The 19,103-nt window shown below is 43.6% G+C and overlaps 1 protein-coding gene across 8 annotated transcripts in view; it reads left to right on the top strand.

The window, feature by feature from the left end:
* Positions 1–19,103, top strand: part of SGMS1 (sphingomyelin synthase 1) — a 419,472-nt gene that overhangs the window by 326,711 nt on the left and 73,658 nt on the right. The window contains exon 2 of one of the 8 annotated variants that reach the window (XM_068258844.1): positions 16,277–16,420. The exons of 6 other annotated variants lie outside the window; for them this stretch is intronic. The gene's annotated coding sequence lies outside the window, so the exon portion shown is untranslated. Of the gene's footprint in view, positions 1–5,049; positions 5,163–16,276; positions 16,421–19,103 lie in introns of those variants that run through there. One more of the 8 variants, XM_068258839.1, reaches the window with a different exon arrangement.

Below are 19,103 nucleotides of genomic sequence, written 5' to 3'. Positions count from 1 at the left end.
TTTAATAATGTGTGCATTAGCTAGACCCAAATGAATTTGCTTATTATGGTTTTGGCCAGATATCTGCAAGTGTAACAATTCTTTGTACCGATACAGCTGCTTTGCCTGTAATGACTTAATCTGTTATATAAATATAAATATAGCTTTCATTTACAGTGTATATGTAAGTTAACCCTTTGTGCTATGACGTTCATATGCACAAAAGGTTTAGGCTAGTTTTACACTAGTAACCAGCGTTTTGGTTGCATTGCGATCGGATGATCTTACCTCATTGCTAAAAAAAAGCCTTTGTAATTACCTAGACAATGCACTGTAATGAGCCTACATTGAATCCCTGACAGCAATTCAAATCTGAAGTGAGGCTCTCTTGCACTCACTTCCTGTGGCGGAAATATGCACCGCAAGCAAGTGTATTGGCAAAACTTGCTACCGCGCATGCACACCGCTACACAAATGTGAAAAATGTTAAAATATCTGTGGTGCCATTGCCTTACATGACTTCCGGTCCTTGCACGTCACCGCGGAAGCTGACCCATACTGCGCTGATACTTTCGCATCAGATGTGATACTTCCGGCACATCACATCACACCAGGTATGAAATGTCTCATAGACTTTCATCGCTTTAGTGTTACCCTGCAGTAAAAACGAGTAACAATGCCTCACGGTGCCCATACATCAAGTGATGTATGGGCGGGTCAAGCAAGAGACAGATCTTTGATTGAATTTGTTGGCCGCCCATACACCATATCAGCATGGAATCTCTGCAATCGCTGATGTCCCCCCAAATGTTAATACGCTTTACCCCTTTTCCCCCGGAGTGCCCGAGAATTAAAATATCTCACCTGTCCAGCTGCCGCAAGTGTCTAGCGCAGGCATGGGCAAACTCGGCCCTCCAGCTGTTACGGAACTACAAGTCCCACAATGCATTTGCCTTGATGAGCCATGACTGTGGCTGTCAGACTCCTGCAATGCATTGTGGGACTTGTAGGTCCGTAACAGCTGGAGGGCTGAGTTTGCCCATGCCTGGTCTAGTGCCTCCTTTTTCCCCCAATCATCCCCAATCACCACCTGCAAGTAATTTTTAAATCTCAAGGAACGGGCTGCAGAATAGGTAATCGGCACAGCGAATTAGGGCATTGATCCTGGGGGCAGGCGATCTGTAGGTCTACCGAAACTCGCATACAGCAGAGCTTTGGCAAGGGTACTGCTGTCTGATATTGATTAGTACGATTTTCATATGAATTGATGCAATAAAACCTCTCTAAAGAGTTTGTATGGCAGGCCTATACTCTAGGTACACACAATGCAATTACTGTCAGATCGACTATTTCCACCATGTCCGATCTGATTTCCAATCGATTTTCCATAGAAGTACGGACCGGAAGAAGTATGAAGAATCGAAAACTGCATTGTGTGTACCTAGCAATTAGGTTACAACATAGTTGTTCAGCAAACTAACCCCTCCTTCTTTAGCACCTTCTCTATTTAAGTGCCATAGGGAATGAGCAAAGTCCTTTCCGTGTGTACATGTGCTTACATCATGCCTTAGAAATGTGTAAATGGCAGGATGTTTCCAAACTTTAGTCCAGCAGTGGGGGTGAGAGTCTGGCCTCCAGCTGGGAGCCATACTGATTGGGCCATTCTAGCCAGTGGGAGGAGACAAATTATAATGATTTTCATGCAAGAAAGATTTGGAATGTTCCTTTCTGAAAGATAATGCATAATTTTAATTACAGTTATCACCATATATATTCCAATTTAAAGAGGAACTGTAGTGCACAATAAGGTTCACAGAACGCAAACTGTCAAGACCCTGGTCATGACATCACACTGTGGGAGGGGTTTCACCACAATATCAGCCATACAGACACCCCTGATGATCTATTTGAGGAAAGGTAAACATTTCTCATGGGAAAGAGGGTATCGGCTACTATTGGAATGGACTTCAATCCTTGGTTAAAGTTCCTCTTTGCAATTTTTACTTTTGGCGATACAATTCATATCTTAGTTTGCATTCAGGTCAGTTGCTGGTAGGTTACAAAATCACCAGCAATTCGCATACAGTGTTTTCCTATGTGGGAAAAAATGCATGAGGCTATCCAAAAATGCAATTGCAAATGTGGCCGGTGGAAAAGGTGCCCGTTGATTGGCAGATTCGACCAAGAGCTAGATCTCTATCTGATCGAATATGAGCTGACAGTCGGCCCCCAGCAATGCGTCCTCTTCCTCGCCTTCCCCGCCGTTAAGCGCGTCATGCACAGGCGTACTGCGCATGACATCAGGGAAGGCGAAGAAGAGGACGCGTTCCCGGGGGCCGACTGTTAGTTGGTCGAAAACGAGACTAAGCCGCGGTGGGGTACCAGAGCACACTGGAGGAGCTGCGAGGGCACGGGAAGGCTGCAGGGGGCTTGGGGAAGCCCTAGGTAAGTGAAACTTTTTTTGCCCCAGAGTTAAGGTTCACTTTAATAGTTGCAAACCAAAATATAAACTTAATATTAATAATACAAATGTCTAAACGACTTGTGTGCAGGGTAGCTTGCGAATTTTCACCAGTCATTTTCACATTGAAAATGCCATTTTCAATTTGAAATGCAGGAATACATATTTTCACAATAATGTCAAAGAAAATACGTTTTTCTTTTCCGATGCGGAAATTTGTAAAAAATCTGTAATTTTACAGCGAAAAGTTTTATTTACGTACACACACACAAAAAAAATCACAAACTTATTACAAAATGATTTCCAATGGCATTTTCGCCCAAAAGTCAAATTTTAAATTATTTTTGCAAAAATAAGACTTTTCACTCATCACTTCAAAATTCTCACTCATCACCACGTGTGTGGCTCCCATTTATACTTATGGAACTCGTGCAATGAAGGTGGTACGGTATTTCACTATTATTAGCTTTAGGCTGCTTACACACTAAGACGTTACAGGCGCACGTTAGTGCGCCTGTAACACTCCCCCAACGCACAGCAATGTAACACAAGTGGGCTGTTCACACAGCCCACGTTGCGTTACATGTAACGCTGCACGTTCTCTGGAAAGTGCAGCATGCTACGGCGTTACAGCGGCTATAGCCGCGTTAGACTGTTTGCACATGCGCAGTGGGGGGCGGAGAGGAGGCGGGGAGAGCCAGCTACAGTAGCCACGCACATGGCTACTTAATATTCACTGCACTGGCGGCCGCTGATTGGCCGGCGGGACCACGTGATGCGGAGTGTCTCGCTCCGCATCACGTGGTCCCGCTGGCCAATCAGCGCCACTCTAGGAGACATTATAGGAATTGAGCCGCCTAACGCGGCTCACTCTACCGTCCTCACTTGCTGCACCATATGTTGTGTTAGGTGCACGTTATGCGACCTTAACGTAGCACCTAACGCAACGTCTTGGTGTGCAAGTAGCCTAAAGGATCTCTGTCACGAAAATCTTACAATTTGAAATACATGTAAACATATACAAATAAGAAGTACATTTCTACCACAGTAAAATAAGCCATAAATTACTTTTCTTCTATGTTGCTGTCACTTACAGTATGTAGTAGTAGAAATCCATAGCTCCCAACTGTCCCTCTTTTGGAGGGAGAGTCCCTCTTTGGGAGCCATGTCCCTCTGTCCCTCTTTCCTCCTCATTTGTCCCTCTTTCAGGACTTTGTCCCTCTTTCAGGACTTTGTCCCTCTTTCAGGACGTTGTCCCTCTTTCTATGGAATTATATATATTTCTCTATTACGAATTTGTTTGACTCTAAACTTTATTCCCAAATTGATATATTACTAATTGTAAAATGTTAATAAGAAGGGAAATGAACCAGGATAGAACGGACCAGTGTGGTTTGAATTATAAAACAACATAATTTTCTTATGAAATTTGTATGGTATGTGTCACTGAGTGTGGCAGGGGCATGGCTTAAAGAGGAACTTCAGTAAAAATAATGTAATAAAAAAAAGTGCTTTACTTTTTCAATAATTATGTATAAATGATTTAGTCGGTGTTTGCCTATTGTAAAAGCTTTCCACTCCCTGGTTTACATCCAGATATTTGTCATATGGTGACATTTTTACTGCTGGCATGTGATGTCACTGGAAGTAGCTGCTGCTTGTTTTTTTTGGCAGTTGGAAACAACCATTTCCCACAATACAATGAGGTTCACAGGAAGAAAACTTCCAGTTTCCTGTGGGAGGGGTTTCACCACAATATCAGTCATACAGAGCCCCCCGATCTGTTTGAGAAAAGGAATAGATTTCCTGGGAAAGGGGGTGTCAGCTACTGATTGGGATGAAATTCAATTCTTGGTCACGGTTTCTCTTTAAAGTGTCCCTCTTTCTCATCTCAAAAAGTTGGGAGGTTTGCAAATCTGATATTACTGACAGATTTTGGACTAGCCCATCTTTTTCATGGGGGGTTCTCAGGGTATTCTTTATTTTTAAAAGCACTTCGTGAATGGTTGTTGCTTTCCCCAAAACGCCAAAAAAAGTGTGCAGTGAGCAGGGAGGCTGGCCAGCATCCTTGTATAAATCTTTTTCAGGGAATGTCTATATAATAAAGGCCATGCTGAGAATCCCCCATGAAGAGATGGACTATCCCAAAACCTGTCCATAATGTCAGATCTCTACTACCTACTGTAAGTGACAGCAACATAGGAGAAAAGTAATGTATGGCTCATTTTACGCTAGAATATACTTTTTGTACTTATTATATTTGTATGCGTTGTACATTTTAAGCTTTTTCGAGACAGTTCCTCTTTACGCTTTTCTGTGCATACTCCGCCTATAATGGTGAAAAGTTTCTGAGAGCCTCCTGTACAGCATACTTTCGCTCTGCTGCTATGGGAATAAGCGGAGTGTCTGTGCACTGGATCGCAGCCAGGATCGGCCAATACACGTATTTATTTGGTATGAAGTGAGCAGCACCACACCCTGCAAGACGCGCACACCCATCCGCTTCGCGCGAGCCTTGGAAGTCATTCATTAGCATAGGCCCCCAGCCTGCTCTGCTATTGGCTGCCGTGCCCAGGCCGTGGCTCCGCCCCCGGGTGTCCCTCCTCCGGCCAGATGGACGGCATTTCCCACTAACTTCTCGCTGGTTTCCCGTCTAGTGTAGATCTGTTTCAGGAAAGCCGGGAGATCGGGGCCCGGGGAGCAGCAGCGCTGTGTGCCGGAGGTGAGCCGGGGGGAGTGGAGGGGGATTGGGGGGCAGCGACTTGCTTGGTATTGCTTTTAGCAGAGCCGAGCTGTGCATTGTTTACTTCTGTACAACTTTTATTTCGCTCTGCTTCTGACGTCCTCTGTTGCACTCTCTTATTTGTAACTTGTTGCTTTAGCCCTGCAGTGTCTGGTGACATAAACTAGCTCCATATGTCTGCACAATCTAAAGTAAATGCCAGGCACGAGTTTTCACATTATGATGACAAGGAGACTTCTTAATCCCTGCATGTGCTGATTACTAACAGGCATAGGAAGAGCTTTTTCTCTGTTGCCTCTATTTACTTTCCTGCCTCTTCCTACTTTTTGCGACAGTAACCGGTTGTATCTATGTGAGCTGATGTTACTATGTTATTACATTAGTTAGATACATTGCTGATGTGCATAGCACTTAGACAAGAACTTTTTATGCCACTTACAAAAAGGGCTGGGACCCACCAGAAGATTGTTTTTTTGAGCTCTGGCCATAGCCGGCGCTTTCAAAAACTCTTTGCTAATGTAAGGTGTTGCGTTCACTGGAGCGATTACGATTAGGGCTAATGGCAGTCGCAGGATATGCGCATGTTGTGAGCGTTTGGGCTCAATGCAATACCTAAATTGCCAGAAAATGCACCTCGAATCGCTAACAACGCTTTCACAGTGCGCTAGCAAGTGTGATTTGTAGTGTCTCCCTCCCCTAGAGGAGCTCTCAATCTAACGACCTTAGCACAGTCTCGGGCCAACTTGGCTTGGAAGCTGCTACCCTCAGAGGGGCTCACAATCCCTTCCACAGTCTCGGGCAAGTTTGGGTTGGCGGTCAGTGGATCTGCCACTCGACTGGAATTGATAACGGTGGAAGAACATACAAGTTGAACAAATCATGTAGTGAATGAGATGAACCTGGGACTGGTCTCTTCGAGGGGAAAGTGTTGACTACTTAGCAGCTGTGCTGTCCTTCAGGTACTTTTGTAGTCCATATTGCGCATTCTTGTGATGTGTTTTCATGCTTTGCTGTAAGCTTGTGTGTCTTCAGTATGTGAAGCTTGTTGATGTGACTGATTCATTGGAGCTGCCTGTTAACTTGTGACTTCATGCAGCTCCATACATGTCAGTAGGATCTAAATGTGTGTGACTACAGTAGAATCCTTTTATAGTAAACTCCAAGGGACCGGGCAAAGTGACTTACTACATCAGAAGTTTACTATATCAGAAATAGGCCCACTCAAACACATATAGTATAGTACTGGACATACACCTGCAGATTCGACCATCAGATGAATCCCTGTCAGATGCCTGTCAGGTCGGAGCTGACGGGAATCTATCTGATGTGTGCCACATACCTAGGAACAGATTCCCAATAGATTTCAGTATGAAATCTATTGAAATTCTATCAAAATGCATTGCTGCACTATTCAATCCAATGCAACTCTATAGGCCATCGAAGTCAGTCAGTAATTGGGAGTAGTTTTCTCTTTTCAGTGCTTCAGCAAGCGAGCACAGACAGTGTCTAAGCTAAATCAAAATGTGCAGTGCTCAGTATACAGGGATTTGCATGCAATAATCGTGTAACAGCTTGCACAGGAACCCTAGGTCTCACCAGTTAATGAGGGTACAGTACTGATAGTGTGCCCCCCTTTTCCACATTTCTATGCAGCCTGGATGATACTGTAGCATTGTAGCCATGCACAAGCAAGTCACAGATGACAGGCAATTCCCTCAGTAATCAGGCAGCAGCTTACACAGGTAGCACAGGTCTCGCCGGCTGGTGCTTTTGAGGTCATTCATGCAGGCCCAGAGTAGTGTGCAGGCTACAAGTGGCTGCCAGCATGCCCCCTGACCACAGCTCACGAGTTTCCACCTGACAATTGACGCAGGGACCCACCAACATTACTCTATAGCCGGATATAGAATAACAAAGGGAACTTGGCCATTGTAATATTAACAGATGCCCTAAGACTCCATTGATTTTGTAGTAGTGATATTGCTGTAGCATAACTCTCGTGTGAGCAGGCCCTAAATATGCATCTCTGTAGAACAGAACAAGGTGGCCAAGAGATGTGTACAATCATTGCTCTGTCAATCAAAGCTGTCTTTTCAGATGATCTTATTTGAGCACCTGTGTGAGACATTAGGCATCTATAGTGAAACTGCATGCCACAGTATGTCCTGTCAGAATAATTGTTGCCCCCAGTTTTTGTGCTTTCATGTGTGAGGATTGCTATGATTTTAAAGTGTTTTGTGACAGTCATCTGAAGGTATTGTAAATGTTAATTTTCTCCCGAGAATCCGTTCCTGGGGCCTCCCTGTTTATTGACCAGTACAGTATCCGGTTCAGATAGGACTCTCCTCTGGGCTTACTAGATAACTGCTTCCTTTAGGTAAATAGCATTGTTGCTGCAATACTGGTAATTACATAAAGTTCTAGTCAGCTGGTAATCTGTTTCTCTCACCCACCACTTAAAGGGTGTCTGAAGTGACTTTAAAAACAGCTTTTTAGCTTATATTCTACATGGGCATGTTTGCCCCAGCTAAAATGCTGCTATCCCGTGGCTGAACGAGGGGTCTTTACCCCCAAATCCCCTCCGTGATGTTCAGGGATCGCTTCTTGTTGAGGCAGGGCTAATGGCTGCAGCCCTGCCTCTCAGCGCGTCTATCAGCGCTGATTGCCGCCTCTCCCCGCCCCTCTCAGTCTTCCTTCACTGAGAGGGGCGGGGGAGAGGCGGAGATCCGCCACTGATAGACGCGTATGGAGGCAGAGCTACAGCCATTAGCTCTGCCTCCAGGAAGAGCAAAATCTACGACCAAGTTAGTTGTGGATTTTGCAGGGGGGAATTTGGGGGGTAAAGACCCCTCGTTCAGCCGCGGGATAGCAGCGTTTTAGCTGGGGCAAACATGCCCATGTAGAATATAAGCTAAAAAGCTGTTTTTAAAGTCACTTCAGAGTCTCTTTAAGCCTGGTACACACCAGCATGTCAAAAGCATTTCTGTAAGCATGCAGAAAAGCATTTGACATTTTCCGGCAGCTTTTGGAGTTTGGGGGTGGGCGCGGCAAAGAGACACAACGGTAAGCGACCCTGGAGGCAGCATATTGCTTCTAGGATCAGCTGAAATGACGGGAGAAATTGGCATGGGGCGTATGCACAAATGACCATGCAGGCACCACCCATTCACTTGAATGAACAGTGCTTTGGCAGAGTGCCACAGCTGGCGGTAAACATCTGTGTGAACTGGCGCAGAAAGAAATCGGTTTTGAGCTTTGGATTGGTCACTGGCAATCAGTAGCGGGGCTGTGGAGTTGGTACAAAAATCATCCGACTCCTCAGTTTAGGAAACCTCCGACTCCGGTTACCCAAAATGACTCAGACTCCTTAGTCTAATACTTACCAGAACTGTAGATTTGGTACAAAAATCATCTGACTCATCAGTTTATGAAATCACCGACTCCAACTTTGACTCCAGGTGCCCAAAATTGCTCCGACTCCACAGCCCTGATTAGTAGGCTCTATAAAGTGAAAATTGCATGGTGTGTAACCAGGCTTTAAAGCAGGCTTAAAGAGAAACTCCGACCATGAATTGAACTTTATCCCAATCAGTAGCTGATACCCACTTTTACATGAAAAATATAATGATTTTCACAAACAGACCATCAGGGGGCGCTGTATGACTGATTTTGTGCTGAAACCCCTCCCACAAGAGGCTCTGGTACCCTACGGTACTCTGGGCAAACTGCCACAATGTAACAATGACACACACAGGAAATGGCTGTTTATAGCTGTCTGTTAAAGCCAGAACAGCTACATAATCTGCCCACAGTAACAATGTCACCATGTAATACATGTCAGAATGTGAATCTGGGAGAGGAAAGATTTTACAATGAGCAAACTCTGACTAAATCATGTATACATAATTATTGTAAAAATTAAGCACCTTTTTATATTAAATTATTTTCACTGGAGTTCCTCTTTAAACCCCAAATATGATGAATTAGAAAAACAAAAATTAGGCACCCTCACTGTACTGTACTGTACTGTACCTGTAATGGCTATGAGTAAGAACCGTTTGGTTCGAAACATGTCAGCTACATGATGTGTGTTTTGGTGTGGATACGTCCATAATAAAGGAACCTGATGCAAGGGATATCGTGCGGACACTCTTTCTTTGCTCTTGTAATGGCTCATGCACACGCTTGACAGATGACTGCCTCAGCCGATAATCAAGCGTATGTACGGCAGCCTCTAACCCGTGAGCGGTCTGACTCACTCAACAGGCAACCATCTTCTTTGAAGGCGCTGCGTGACGTCGTCCTGTGCCCCTCCGCATAACAGTGCGTGCCAACTACACAGCTGACACCCGTCTGCAGTGGCCGGCCCAGATATGTCGCCCCAACAAGCGACACACATTACAGGTGTGTTTGCACTTAAACACCATTCCCTGTGTCCAAAGCTTGGCACCATGGTAAATACTTGTCTTTTCTTATTTATCCAGGGTAAGCATACATCTTAAACTCATTTCTACATGACAAAATGCGTTTGCTCCAAAATCGCATTCGCACTAAAAATCACAAATTTAGCAAAAACGCAGCAATCACAGAAAATCTTAGGAAAAACACAGCAATCACAGCAAAATCTACATACTAAGCATAGGTCCCTAATGTTGGGAATACACCGTTCGTTTTTTAGGTGATTAATTTCCGATATGTCCGATCTCCCTTTCAATGCTTTCGCCGCTTGATTTCTCATTGAAGTGAATGGAAAAAGATGAGAAAAACGAGCAGAAGATAAGAGAATTGACTGCAGAATCGAGCGGCAAAAACTATAGAGACGAGAATCGAGCGTCAGAAACGAACCCTGCATTCCCAGCATAAGGGGCTGCAGGATCAAACCGGTACATACTGTACTCCGGAATGTGCAATTAAGGAGTTATTCATATACACTTTTAATCAATGTGTTGTTTTTTTATTTTAAAAGCAGTGTTTAATACAGCTTTAAGTAACGGTTAAATTCCCTGTCGTAGAAGCGTAGAACGTGCTGTTGTCACATGGACTTTGCTCACTTTTCCAGCTATGGAAAGCGGATCACATAGTACCATGTGCTGCAGCTGTCTCGCTGACCGATTCCTCAAAGAAAACAAAATAACATTCTCACATGACTGTCAACTTGTCCGGAATAAGGAATCTGTATTCTGCAGCCAGCAGAGGTTTGTTGTCAGCAGTTCAGTCTCTTGCAATGTAGCTGTATTTTCTGGTGATTGTTTATAGTGACCATCGTGTGAGATCAGAGGGCTCTACACTTGTTTTTTGTTTTTGTTCTTTTAGATCTATCTCACTGTAGCCTAGTTTCGGGTAAAACTGTTCTCTTTCATGATTTCTACAAAATTCAAGGCAGGGTTTAGTAATCAGATTCATCACCTTTTTGAAAACAGACCTGTTCTGATAGGAAACCTCTTCAACTGGATTTGTTTGCCTAGCTGGTTTGTGGGGTCATTTACATATACAGGAGCTTTTAGGCCAGGCATGCTACATTGAGAATGGAGCTTCCATTAGGCCTGGCATGCTACATTGAGAATGGAGCTTCCATTAGGCCTGGCATGCTACATTGAGAATGGAGCTTCCATTAGGCCTGGCATGCTACATTGAGAATGGAGCTTCCATTAGGCCTGGCATTCTACATTGAGAATGGAGCTTCCATTAGGCCTGGCATGCTACATTGAGAATGGAGCTTCCATTAGGCCTGGCATTCTACATTGAGAATGGAGCTTCCATTAGGCCTGGCATGCTACATTGAGAATGGAGCTTCCATTAGGCCTGGCATGCTACATTGAGAATGGAGCTTCCATTAGGCCTGGCATTCTACATTGAGAATGGAGCTTCCATTAGGCCTGGCATGCTACATTGAGAATGGAGCTTCCATTAGGCCTGGCATTCTACATTGAGAATGGCCCGTGAGTGAGTTGCGAGACGAGAGATGAAACTCAGGACTGGAGCCCTTGGGAAAAACTAGTTTAATCATGAATTAAAGCTTGTCATTTTTTAATAGGATGTGATTCAATAAACCTTTCAAAGTCACTGAAAACTGATTGTGGACCTGAATTCAGAAGTCCTCTCTGCTCTAACAGAAACACAACAGCATAATAACCCTTAAACGAAAAACTTTTTTGTTACAGCTGATACAAATCCTAAAATAAATCTGCACTGTTTCTACTTCCTGATTCATGGAAGCAGGCATATTGTTAACAGCCTGTGCTTTCAAATGCGGCTTATCTGTCATCTCTGCCATAGGCAATCATGTGACATGGGAGTGATCAGATCACAACTTGTGATTCGTCACAGATGAGGAGGAATTAGACAGGCTAAACTCTTTAAATACATTTGGGGTGCTTTTCTCTGTTTTCCTTCTGTCCTGTGCAAGAGCTCAGGTCCAATCTAAAGGTAGCCATACATCTAGTGATGATGGGCCAATTCTACGAAGAGACAAATAGCCTTTCAATCTAATCTGAAGTTAAGAAAATCTGATTAGAGAGAGATCTGTTGGCTGCCCATACAGCGCAGGCCGATTCCCTATCAATGTCATGCCGATATTGACTCGGAATCAGCCTTGCTGTCTCCCGTAATGTTCATTGTGTTCAGTGCACTAAATATCTGTCGGCGTCTTCTGCTGGCTCCTTCCTCCATCCATTCACGTGCCACATGGGGCACATGTATGGATGGTGGACAGAGCCCGGAGCCAGCGGCGGACACAGAAAGGTAATGTTTATAGTTCACAAAGCACTGAGGGCACATTGAACATTAGAGGGGACAGCATCGGGGGTTCCGTTGCTCCTCCCAATATTGCTCGCAGTTACCGCCACGCACTCGACAGACCACAATGGGCCGGCAGACGACCTGTAGGGCCTCAACTGAGATAAATGTTTTAGAGCTACAATAGTGGACTGGTGAGTGGGATGCAGTGCAGCAGCTCAATGAATGGGAAGACCAGTATCACGGGAAACCTGTACTATTCCTGTGCTTACACGCAAAACTGGTTAGAGAAATTAGACCACTATCTTGGGCAATAGAAAGCAAATGCCTTATACATGCCGTACAATTTCCTGTCAGACGGGTTGAATCGATTATTTCTGACAGGTCCGATCCGATTTCCGACTTTTATATAAAGTCGATCAGAAAAATGATCGGAAATAGATTTAACCTGTCTATCTGACAAGAAATTACATGGCGTATACCAGGCATTAACTACATACTCCCCGACAGACAGGTCTTGCGACCGTCATCAAGCGACGCTTTTCTGCTTGTGACGTCATGACTACAGGATGTGGGAATGGGAAGTAAGCAATCGCGGTACTTTGGAGTCGGGGATCTTAAAGATCCGATCCACCATGTCCATCGCTTAAAGAGAACCTGTACTGAGTAAAAATATTTAAAAGAAACACATGAGGTAACTTCAAATGAACATTACATAGTTACCTTGCCATCAGTTCCTCTCAGAAGCTCACCATTTTCTTCTGACAATGATCCCTTCCAGTTCTGACAATATTTTGTCAGATCTGAAATATATCAGTTGCTGTCAGTAAAATATCAGTTGCTGTCAGTTATAGCTGAGAGGAAAACTGATGTACCAGGTAATGTCAATGTTTCCCTATGGCTCAAGTGGGCGATGTTACAGTTTAACTGTGTGCTGACCAGAAAGCTGTTATGGGTAATGGCCATTTTCAAAATAGAGGACGGAAAATTCCCTTGATCACAGTGAACAAACAGGACAGGAGAAAGACACTGAGGAGTAGACTACATGGAAGGTAAGTATAAATTGTGTATGCTTATTTTGACTTTTAATTTTCAGTCTAGGTTTTCTTTAACGGGACGAGATCGCCACGGGGTTAACATCATTTAACACAATTGTTAAGCGATATTCCACGGTGTCTGGTAAAATTGCTACAAATATCGTCAGATAGATACGGAGCTTTAGAGACTCTGTTGGCCAAATCTGGTTAGGGTGGGGCTAGAGTGGTATTGTGATTTTAGGAGTTGGAATCTTGCCCTTTTGTCATTTCCTGCCTGACAAGTAAACACTATCAGTATCTGCATTGAGCTTTCCTCTTTCCATTGAAGTAAGTGCTCTGTATGAAGTTTCTGTATGTTCATGTGTAAATTTGTATTCAGAATGGATTTAGTGCGGGAGCTGCATTCTTCTTATGTGACAGCTTTGTTTTATGTAGAAATACTTTTATGTGGCTGTTTAGTAAATACTGTTTGAAGTCTTACCAAATTTATAGCAGACAGAGGTAGAGCCACATTAGGTGTCACATTTCATATTTGTGGTCATTGAGCTGTGACTTGGAGAAGGAAACACTTGGCTCTCTTGGCTTCTGGCGGTTTGATTCATAGAAACTGAGCTGGGGGAATTCAGATGGTTTAGGTGCTTCCCTTGATCTTAAATGTATGCAAATAGATGTGTGTTGTGTGCATTTGTGTTGCAATTTCGGTTTATTAGCTCCAACCTATTCTACAGCGCCTTACAGAGCGTATTAAAGAGTACCTCCAGTATGTCATGCCAAGCTCTGCCTAAATCCTGCATGATCAGTGAGGTCTTGGGGTTATGTACTCTACCTGATATGGGGTAATTGGGATAAAGGTTGCTCTCCGCCCCACTCTTCCAGAACGCAGTCATGGCCATGCTTCTGAAGTCTGCCGAAGCTCTTCTGGAAACCTTCACCTGCGTCGCTGATGCCCGTGCTTGGCAGCCACCAATTAGGCCACGGCTCCTCAAGTGCATTTCAATCAAAACAAGATTGATTCAGAGTTTCTGAACGTGGACATCAGCTTGGTGGAGGGGAGAAGATGGTTGGCATAATGGCGCTCTTCCTGAGCACTTTGACAGCACATTATTTAAATATATAGAATACAGTGTGTGGGCACTAACAATCCACATTCCAAAACAAGTTGTTCAAACTACTTGTACACACGTGACCAACCTGCACGATAGTTCGGCAGGTTGATACTCTGGTTGGATTGGGCAAACCAGCCTGTTATCAGTTGGACGTCTTGTCTTTTGCCAGCGTACACGCGCCCAACTATCATCCAGCATACCAAGTTTAAATGATAGTTGGGCAGAATAGTTGCAAGTCTGAAGACGTTGTTTGATCTACTTCAGATTGTATAATTGTATTCCTAGCATTAGGAAGCAAGGTTTGCATACATAATTCATGGCACATGGAGTTCAGCAAGGTACAGCAAGCTAAAACAGTCTGTCACAGAATGGCATGCCTGAGTTGAAACTGGACCAACAAATTTTTTTTTATTTTTTTTTGTGTGAAAACATCCTGGTTGGTGATGCTAGAGGCCCCTTGCGTAAAAGCCTTTTAACACCAAGTGTATTTTAACCACGAGCTGCAGCTAGGTATTGGCCACAGGAAATTAAGGTGGTTCATAATATGTAGTGTAACCACAGTAACTTGTTGATTTAAAGTATGTAACATGAAATTTGTCTCTTAACTGCCAACGCTTTTTTAATTTTAAGAGACAACTGAAGTGAGGATATGTAGACTGCCATATTTATTCTCTTTAGTCATAACTAAAACTAGTCTTTGGTAAGAGTACTTGTAAAAGGTACAGACAGGAACAAAAAAACATCTATCAGGCCCTAGGCAATGTGACTGTGGGTACATGTAAGAGTGATGTGCAGGTACTCTGCAGGGGAATGAGGAGATTCTTCCTCTATCACACATTCTTCATGCACAATCTGAACCAGGTTTATGGGTGATAGACAACACCTCTAAGTTCAATGTGCACAACATTCTCAGTGTATTCCCTGCAGCTCTGTGGGGAGTGCATATGTAGAGTATAGTACTACTGTGTAACAAAGTAAACCTGAGACAGATGAAATTTAAGTTTTTATACATACCTGGGGCTTCCTCCAGCCCCCTTTAGGCTAATCCGTCCCTCGCTGTCCTCCTCTGCCACCTGGATCTTCTGCTGAGTCCAGGTACTTGAGCCAGTCTGGCGTAGTGCGCATGCACTCACTCCGCTGCCGGGAGCGTACTACACCTGTGCAGCACTATTGCGCAGGTGCAGAAAGCTGGCTGTAGGAGTGGCACGTAGCCTGACTGGCTGAATTACTGGGACTCATAGCAGAAGATCCAAGTGGTGGAGGTGGACAGCGAGGGACTGATTAGCCTGAAGGGGGCTGGAGGAAGCCCCAGGTATGTATAAAACTTTTCTTTTCATTCGTCTCAGGTACCCTTTAATTCGTAGTCACCAAACCAAATTTTAACATATCAAATTATTTGATTTCATGAGCAAAGAGTGCATACATTTGCATAAATCGGCATCAACGCAGAATTATTTCCATCTCATGGCCCATCTCTATTAGTGACACGGCTACACATCAGGCTTTATTCTTACAGCATAGATGTTGTTTAGTATATATGAGATTCCTGTGTACTCATCATATATACTGTATGTACAGTAACAATCAGATATGTATATCTGACTTTAAAAATGCGGTGACTGCTTTATTGAAGCAGCACAAGTAACTAATTTTGATTGGTTTATTTCATTTTTGTTGACTAAGCATAGCTATTACTGTATATATAAATTATTTGATGACTATTATCTGAGAAATAAAAATGTATCATTTTCTATTTTAGTTTACATTCATTAGGAGTCTGAGTCGGTGCATTTTTTACCGACTCCGACTCCAGGCACCCAAAATTGCTCCAACTCCACGACTCCGACTCCACAGTCCTGGTACTTACAGCTGTTTCACATCAAAATATTTTCTGATCCAGTGTTTTGAAAAGCGCTTGGTCAATGAAAAATTATGGGCTACTTCACCTGCCAAATAATTTTTGTTTTAAATCATGAAATCACTGCAATGTAGCATTTTACGAGCAATTGCGATTCTACAACATGTGTAGAAAAGCAGAGGTGCTGTTAAAATTGGTTGTGAAAAATCAGTAGAAAATTGCTACAAAATAGCTAGCGCTAAAACAGACATTAGGGCTTTTTCTTCTGCAGTAAAATTGTTTTTATGGGCTGGTGACAAGGTAGTCTATTGTAATAGCTAAAGGTAGTCTATTCTAATTCAGTTTTTGGCTGTCCAGGCCACAGAACTCCATACCTCAGGAACTGATGATCACTCTGGAACGCTAATCCTTGAAGAAGCTACTGTTATTTTGATGCCAGAAAGGAATGGGAAACACAGCTGAAGTTAAAGCGGATCCGAGATGAAAAACTAACTATAACAAGTAACTTGTCTATATATCTTATCTAAAGTTTAGTTTACATAGCAAATCTAGCTGTAAACAGCTTTAATAGAAAATTATTTCTTCCTGTGATACAATGGCAGCAGCCATGTTTGTAAACATTACACAGAGGCAGGCTTATCTGTATCTTGAGCACTCAACCTGTGGAAAAAACCTAATCCCTCCCTCCTCCCATCTGCCTCTGAAATCAATGGCTAGTAACACCACCTCCTACTCCTGCCCAGACTGAGCTCCCATGAGTCCATGCTACTGCCAAGGCTCTCTGAAAACCTGTGGGCATGGTTTATTTAGTTTATAGGGAATTAGAGTATTAAAACAAACAAAGTATTTGGCTTGAGAATTGCCCTATAAACAAACAATAGGAAAGGAACACAATTATGCAATGAGTAAAAGTTCACCTCGGATCCACTTTAACAGCAGCCAGATAGGATAGGTCAGTCAATCTGATGTCCTTGCCACACAGGCTACTTGTTGTAGTTACAAACTCGTATTTCCTCTAGTGGTTTTCAGCTATGCACAGACTTCTGTGAGTAAATACCTAGTCTGTGCATACTACTTGGCTTTAGACAGAAATGTAGAATTGCATTTAGGTTTTCGAATAAATGTGCCCACTATTTGTAGTTTCAGATTTTCATAGTGGGCGACCCGGCGCCCAAATTTCACACTGAAAATAATTTATATACACGCACGGTGTCAATTATTGTTTTTGTGGGTCTGATAATTTATCTTTTGTAGTGTGGGTTATTTATTTATTTTTGTGGCAGTGGGGTCGGGGTGGGTGGGGTTAAGGTTAGGTGGGGGGCTTCATTTTCAAGATTTGGCGTGGTGGTTAAGGTTAGGCATGGGGGGGGGTTAGTACTAGCCATGGGGGGGGGGGAGGTTGTTAAAGTGCCCAAATTTCACACTAAAAACAATTTAATTTCTGCCAAGTAGTCTATTTCCTGATTTTGTGGCGTTAATTTACCTTTAGGACCGCCTCTTGCTGCTGCGCTCCAGGCTGCAATTCATTCTCTTCATACTTCCTCCTTCACAGTGGGTGTCCCGCCTTTGAACTTAATACTCACTACTATGTAGCTGATGATTCCTCCTTTTTACCAGGAAGATCCAAAATAATCTGCTGAAGCATGGCCAACATTAGCGATAGCTGGAATGACGTGTTTTCTCAGCTCAAACTAGTATCGCTCCATTTACCTGTTTATTTGCTCAATATCTGAGAGGACGAGACAACTGAGAACGGTATGATGTGAGATGAAAGCAACTTTACACATGGGTGATATGCTAATTGGCGGGGCTTTGCCTCAACAGAAAGAGATTGCCGTTTTTATTTATTTTTTTACGCTGAGAAACCTCTTTAGCCTGCTGCGGCACCGCTTTGTTGACATTACCGTGAGTAACTGTTTAAAAATGGCTGCACACAATGGATAATTCCCGGACAGGAACAATTTATTTTATGTAGACTCTGCAGGTAAAACTCCAATTGTTCGTTTGTTTGTTTCTGCACTTTGGCTATCATTCATAAAGCATTTCCGCATGCGGAAATGCTAAAAACAGCTGACTTTACCGACCACTCGGCAAAGTCAGCATTCATAAAGGCTCTTTCCGCATGAAAAAATGACACTAACGAGCAGAGTGATAAATCACCGCCTTGTGCGGTGATTATCGGAACAAATGTAGCAAAATGTTCATTCATGAAGAACACCGCAAGCGGTGTCAGGTCGGGAAGTCCCGCTCCCTCTGATGTGGCGATACCAATGCAAGTGAATGGAGACACACAGACCTCCCAGGCAGCTGCAGCAGAGCGGAACACGGAGAAATGTATCAACTCTGCAGCTTCCGTGTCTCCACCTGCCTACCGCCTGCCTATCGCCAGCCTAGTTCGGGGAATCTCCGCAGTGCTACCGCACATGGATACTTTTCTGTGAATGCCCACCCAGAAGTCTAAAATACCGCCAGCGGTGTTTTCCCGCACTGATTCCCCTTACCGACAGCCTCTTTATGAATGATAGCCTTTGTGTTTGAGGAAGGCTGTTTTGTAGAAACCCATACAAAAATAACCTGTTTTGTTATCAGTACTCGGCTAACATTCCCACACTCTGCTTCACGGTGAATATGCACATCCTTTCACTTTAAAGACAAACTCCGACCAAAGTAGAATCCCTATCATACAGTGGCCATTCATGGCTTATGGACCGTAACTGTTTGGAGCTGGTTTTGGTTCTGCATGATCCTCAGAGCTGTATATCTAAAGCTATGTGCCCATGTCGTGTTTCACCCGCCACCAGTGATTTTTTTTTTTTTAATCTTTTCCGCGACGGGTCATGGTTTTTGCAGTTTTACTGCGTGAGTACATGTGCGCGATTAAGCGAATTGTCATGCGCATCAATTATGACTGTCCTAAATAATACCAGTTGCCTGGCTGCCCCGCTGGCCTATTTGGCTGCAGTAGTGTTTGAATCACACCAGAAACAAGCATGTGGCTATTCTTGTCAGATCCGACCGTCAGAAACACCTGATCTGCATATGCTTGTTCAGGGTCTAAAAGTATTAGAGGCAGAGGATCAGCAGGATAGCCAGGCAACTGATATTCTTTAAACGGAAATAAATATGGCAGCCTCTATATACCTCTCATTACAGTTGTCCTTTAACCCAGTTTTCCTCAGCCGAC

Source organism: Hyperolius riggenbachi, chromosome 10 (assembly GCF_040937935.1).
Source record: "Hyperolius riggenbachi isolate aHypRig1 chromosome 10, aHypRig1.pri, whole genome shotgun sequence".
Classification (NCBI taxonomy): Eukaryota; Metazoa; Chordata; class Amphibia; order Anura; family Hyperoliidae; genus Hyperolius; species Hyperolius riggenbachi.
The sequence above is the reverse complement of the archived record's forward strand: the minus strand, read 5'-3'. Positions and strand labels throughout refer to the sequence as shown.